The sequence below is a fragment of the Astatotilapia calliptera genome, chromosome 6 (genome assembly GCF_964374335.1).
Source record: "Astatotilapia calliptera chromosome 6, fAstCal68.1, whole genome shotgun sequence".
In the NCBI taxonomy this organism is placed as follows: domain Eukaryota; kingdom Metazoa; phylum Chordata; class Actinopteri; order Cichliformes; family Cichlidae; genus Astatotilapia; species Astatotilapia calliptera.
The window spans coordinates 33,606,882-33,613,691 of record NC_137427.1 but is presented as its reverse complement, the minus strand read 5'-3'; positions in this window follow the sequence as shown (position 1 = coordinate 33,613,691).

The following is a 6,810-nucleotide window of genomic DNA, read 5'->3' as shown; positions in this document are numbered from 1 at the left end:
TTTTAACACTCCGACAGCGACACTGGTCTCTCAATCTCCTGTTAACAGCTGCGAGTCTCTCCATGATGTTATTTACCTTCAATTCTGTGGTCTTTTCAGGCTTTTGCTCACAGAGCAGATTCTGAGACCTCACGACCGCAGCCAACTGATCCGCGATGTAATCCAGCTTCCGCCCAGAGGCGTTGCTCCGAGTGGATTCTTTCCTGATGTAATCCAACATACATACGCTCAGAGGTGTTATTCTGAGCATTCACTGCAGTTGTAAGCGCCTCCAAGCTCTTAACCATGCTGCCTTCAGTGAGCCCTTTCTGAGAAGTCGCACTTGTCGTTCCAATCCCAGCGGGCAGCCTTGTGGGGGGTTGAACAGCCGGTTCTGCTCTCTTAATTCTCCGATAAGCCAGGGCCAAGCCAGCTCCGATCAGCAAGAACCCTGTTATCATGGTTCCGAATGGGTAGATATCTTCAGAGTCCTCGATCGACAATCCCGCCAGGCACACGATCCTCTGCCACCCGTCCATCGTGTATCCGGCAGGGAAAGTCCCTCCAGGACGCTTGGGCTCTCCCGAGCCCAGACTTCTCGTTAAAGGGTGTCAATAGCATTCAGAGACCAGTTGATCAAATCCATAATTCTCTTTTAGGTTTTAGACACAGACTGTGAGAGACTGTTCCAGGGAAAGCAATACAAAAAAGACACGAGACTAGACAAGGACAGAAGAACTAAGCAGGGAAGATAAGGGAGAGGAGAAAAAGTGCGTCCACCTCCTCCGAGAGCCAAAGAAAGAAGTGTTTATTTTGAGTTTATTTTAAGTTACAATGTAATTATATTTACTTACAAATTCAGCAAGAAGGTCCTGAGTTCAATTCCACCATCAGGCTGAGGTCTTGCTATGTGGAGTTTGCCTGTTCTCCATGTGTGGGTACTCCGACTTCCTCCCACAGTCCAACGACATGTGGTTAGTGGGGTAAGTCTAAATTGGTGTGAATGTCTGTCTCTATGTGTTGGCCCTGCGACAGACTGGTGACCTGTCCAGGGTGTACCGTACCCTGCCTCTCGCCCTAAGACAGCTGGATCCTTGAAAGTTATTTCTAAAACCTCGCCACATACCAAGGTTTGTGAGGTAATGAAAAAACTAATATTTTTGCATACAAAATACAATAAAGGTATAGAATTTCAGACAAACTCTAGAGTTCTACCTGGTGAAGCATTTTCTTTGGCACTGATCAGTGTTGCCTTTTTAGCTATAACACTTTACTTCCTAGTAAATGTTCAAAGGAAAACATTAAAATTTACAAGGACTGAAAACAAATGTTATTTCAGCTCCGGTACTGTGCTCTTCCTGATGATACCATTAGTATTCTACACATGCAACCCACCAGCAGTTGGAAAAGGGAACTTACAGAAGCCTATTTTCATCAACAAAAACATGCACACAGTCAAATGGCTCTGTTGACTTCCTTGCAATCTTTCTGCTAAATGTCCCCCACATGAACCGAATGGCACCAACTTCTCAGACTTAAACTGAGTGTGCATAGACGCTGGAGTTTGTCATTAAAAGTTTAAATGGCGTTTTGAAGAACTCCTGCTGCCGCTGTCCTCACTTGACTCGCCAGCTCAGTTGAACAAGACTTTACCTCATTTGCACAGACCTGAATCTGCTTGTCTTTGCTCAACTCATGACCTTCACAGCAAGATAAAATAAAGCCAGCGGAGCCTGTCTGGCAGTGCCATATACCCCCCTCCCCTGTCTCGTATCTGACTCATGCAGCAGCGCTCTGGCAGTGCTCTCCTAAGAGCCATTACCCAATTATTAAGAAGTGATGCTTTTACAAGCTGAATGGAGAGGAGTGAGGGATGATGGAAGGACAGACAGAAAATATATAATGGAGACAGCGAGACGGCAGTTAGAGCCTGAAAAACTTTAGTCAGTCTTGCGTCTTAATGGCTAAATTCACTTTAAGTTAAATGTAAGTGGACGCTTGTTTGATTAGTCAGAAACAATAATGCAGTTTGACTGCAGTCTTTCTTTTAAACAAAACCAATAAACTACAGAAAGAGGCCATCTTTAAAAGACTAGAGAATCAGTGGAACTGTAGCCTCTACAGTCATTTCCTATAACGCTTGAACGGTTAATGTTTATTCCCGACAACACTTGGAAAATCCCAACATCAACTAATATTCCAAACTTTACCTTAACTGTGTAAGAATCCAGACTCTGTAGCTGACTGGAGCAATTTCGCATGCATTATGCATGGAGTATAATGCACATCAAGAGTTTCTGTGAACCCTCACGGTGCACTGTGGTGTCTCTTGATAACAATCAAGTATGATCAACATCCATAAAAGTTTGAAACCATGAGCTCAAGCATCACTCAACCCACTACCTTAAAGCGTCTTTAATATTTTCACATAAAAGGTTACAAGGTGCTTGAGCTTCCAGACTTCCACTTTTAATGCTTTTGTTTTCAAGGCTCTGAATTTTATTGTGGTTTTACTACCAGTAAACACTGTGATGGTCTTATCCTTCTCTGTCATACAATAACACAAGAAGCCAAGTCATAGCAGTGAATAACAAACTGGGAACCACTGAAAGGAAGCAAATACATGACAGTAAGGCTTAAACATTAGGCTAGTGACAGATGATCTTCTTTATTATTCTTTCTGAATATGTTACCATGTGTTATTGTCACAGTACAGTGTTCTGCCTCCATGTTTAGTCTAGTTGGTTCCCAAGACTAACTGTCCTGTCATTACAGGCCCTGTCGCTCCCACCCTCCTCGCTAGTAACATCACGTGGGGCACATTGAGTCTGAAACCTCAGGGCAATTTGTTGCATTTTACAGTCGAACAGCATATTTCCAAGAAACTGTGTCCATTAGGGTTTGAAATGCATTTTCTCTCATTTGGCAGGTATGTCAGAAGAGTTATCCTGTCTGCAGTGATGTGTATATAAGCCCTGCTGTATTAAAAAGCCAGTGCACTCAATAAATGAGCTGTCAGAGGGGTGAGCCTTGGTTAACACAACTGGGTGTGCAATACGTCACTGTTTCTATTTTTGAAGGGGGAAAAAATCTGCTATATTTTACTGCAGCTGAGCAAAGCAACGATCCTTCTCCATTCAGCTGCATCCATCACTCTCAATTTCTTGCCAACATTTTTCCCTTTACTCTCACTACTTTCTTGATTTGAGATTTTATGGAGTTTCTCAGAAGTTAGCTGACAGTATTTAGGTCTGTGCTGTAGAGAGCAATACATTTGAGAATTGTGGAAGCTTTCTGCTAGATCAACACTGAGCAGGCCACTTGCAAACAATTGCACTTTTAAGTCTTGCTCAGACTGCGGCTCTATGAGGATGACTGTCATCTCATTCCAGGGTGTTGAATACTGTTCTGGGAGATCAGTCATCAGTTTCAATCACTGACAAGTTTTCTTGTCATTGGCTGCTTGGCTGGGTTTAAGTACCTCAGCTGGTTAAGGTTAGGGAGAGATGATTTTAGTTAAAATACACTACATCATTAACTTTCTGTATTTTAGGACTCTAGAATCCCAGAGATCCCACTTGCACGCATGCTTTTTCCTTCTTGTCTTTGTGTAATGGGGAAGTCTTTAGGACCCAGGGGACCCAATGGAGGGTATAAAAGAGGAAGTAGCAGCAGGTGCTCTTCATTTCCACTGACGAGCGGCTGTGAACAATGGTTGTGTGAGTAGGTGAAGAGCCTGAGAAGTTTTAATTGTCTGCTACACAAACAGTTGTTTTAAACCTCTACAGCAGAGGTTTGAGGTACAGGCTGTTTTTCTTTTAGTGTTTTTTTTAAATTTGTTGAAATGTATTTGATGTTTATTGTATTTTATGTTTTAGTAGTGATTTTTACAAGATAAGCCAAGATAAGCCAGGTGTGCAGCAAACACAGTTGTCTGCTGGAGGGCAGGCTGCACATGTGAATTTGTCACTGTTTTCTCCTCCTTCTCCTTGTTGTTGTGTTTTTGGTTTTGGTAGGGTCACCTTTTAAAACTGTTTTTTTTTATGCCGGGTTTGTTTTTATTTCTACTGGGCTGGTGCAATATTAGTCGGGCAATGTGCAATCCCTGAGTGGGGCTCTTACCTTAGGGGAATTAGGATCTTTAGAGGTGCTCTGTGTGGATTTGCAGTGAATAAGTTTTTATTAAGAGTGATTTTTAGTGCCACCGATTATTGCCTGAACTAGCACTTAGTGCATGCGATAAGTGTTCTGTTGGGCTCGTATTTATTTGGGGTGGATTTGTTTCTTTTAAAGCAACGAGCATCTGGGACCGCCAAGGGAGAGCAAGCCCTCAGGTGATAGTTGCATTGCTGGCAGGTTGCACCAATAACACTATCTTGTGGTCGTTAGTGACCTTTACCATTTTGATGTTTTAGGCCTTTTGCAAACCCTTTGTGTTCTTTTAAAATAATAAATTTTAACATATCTGACTGATATTGACCCTCTTGTCCTGTTTATTCTGGGCTCGTTCCTGTGAGAGCTTTGGGCCTGAAAGTTTGCACAAGTAGTATAGAGGCCCTTAGCGGTTACTCGGTGGCTTTCGCACGCTACATTTGTGACGGTGTGTGTTCGAGGTACTTAAACTTCTAGCTTGTGCCGCAGAAAAGTGAGAACATTCAGTGTAATTTTATAGAAATGCGAGGCAAATTCAATGTTTCAAGTAGCTCAATATAAATGGCACACAAACCATATCCTGTGCCACTGGGCACAACATTTCTTTGCTAGTTAAGGATATTGCGGCTGTATGTCCCTAAAAAAGGGAATTCTGCTCTCTGAGATGTCTAACGATGTAAAAAGAGGAAGATGAGAGTATTTTTCTAAGGTAGATGCTCATCATGTGCCATCAGATAAACTAGAAAATTAAAGCGTACATTCGTATTGTGCCGCTAGAGGTGAAATTCTTGGACCGGCGCAAGACGGACGAAAGCGAAAGCATTTGCCAAGAATGTTTTCATTAATCAAGTTCGGCGCAAGACGAACTTAATTAATGTTCGTGTTAATTATTTGATTTGAAATCTGCTCTGGTGGTTGCCAAAGTTGGAACAAAAGTTGGTGAAATGACTCCTGTTTCCATGTACACGCCCCGCAAATCTGGGGCGATCGTGGCTCAAGAGTTGGGAGTTTGCCTTGTAATCGGAAGGTTGCTTGTTCGAGCCCCGGCTCGGACAGTCTTCGTCATTGTGTCCTTGGGCAAGACACTTCACCTACCGCCTACTGGTGTTGGCCAGAAGGGCCAATGACGCGATATGGCAGCCTTGCTTCTGTCAGTCTGCCCCAGGGCAGCTGTGGCTACAACTGTAGCTTGCCTCTACCTGTGGGTGGATGACTGAGTGTGTAAAGCGCTTTGGGGGACTAGTAAAAGCGCTAAACAAATACAGGTCATTTACATGTAATGTTAAAAATTCATTTTAGAGTAAAAATTGGATCTATGTATGACTGCTTACTGAAGTGTCGTGCATGGTGAGAAGAGGGAAGGAGATTGGACCCAAAATCCAGACTCATCAGGCAGAACTGAACTAAAAACTCAGCTTTAGTGATGGATGGAGGAATAGAAAACTACACTGGGAATACTAACTAAGACTAGAAACACTGGATGAACACAAGAGTGTAAGCAAACTAAACTGGGAAATGTAAGATACACAGAGAACAAAATGAAGACAAGACACCAAAACACAGTAAACACAAAACACTGGAACCCTGACATGAAGTCATCTCAGTGTTTACATTAAAAATTATAAAATGTTTTTGAAAGCAATTTTGACAGCAAATTAAACCGCATGTTATTCAAAGGTTGCAGTGTTGTGGTTCAGTTTCCTGATTTCTTATTTTTTTGTATGTTTTTCACAGATCATCAAACAAACGTAAATATTCAACAAACAATAACACAAGTAAACACAAAATGCAGTTTCTAACTGAAGGTGTTTATTATTAATGTGGTGTATCGCATCTTTGGAAAGCTGAGTTCAATTTCTGCAGCCACATCCCGGACTGATTACTGCCACACCTGTTCTCAGTCAAGAAATCACTTAAATGCAACCTGCCTGACAAAGTAGAGTAGACCAAAAGATCCTCCAAAGCCAGACATCATGCCGTCAGCCAAGGAAATTCAGGTACAAATGAGAAAGAAGGTAATTGAGATCTCTGTCTGGAAAAGGTTATAGAGCCATTTCTAAAGCTGTGGGACTCCAGCGAACCACCGTGAGAGACATTACCACAAAGAAAACATGGAACAGTCTCCCATGGGCAGGAGTGGCTGGCCGACTGAAATTACCCCAAAAGCCCAGCCATGACTCACCGAAGAGGTCACAAAAGACCCCAGAACAACAGCCAAAGAGCTGCAAATCTCATTTGTCTCTTCATGACTCCACCATAAGAAAGAGACTCGGCTAAGATGGCCTGTATCCAAGATGAAAACCACTGCTGAGCAAGAGGAACATGAAGGCTCGTGGACTGATGTGACAAAAGTTTAATTTCTTTGAAAGGTTGATGTGTCCCATTGCATCTGGCACAAAACTACCGCAGCATTTCAGAATAGAGACATGATACCAACAGTAAAACATGGTTGTGGTAGTGTGATGGTCCGGGGCTGTTTTGCTGCCTCGAGACCAGGATGACTTGCTGTGGTCAATGGAACCGTGAATTCTGCTGTTTACCAAAACATCCTGAAGGAAAATGTTCGGCTACCTGTTTGTGACCTCAAGCTGAAGTGCATTTGGGTTCTGCAGCAGGACAAAGATCTAAAACACGCCAGCAAGGCCACCTCTGAATGGCTTAAGGAAAACAAAATGAAGC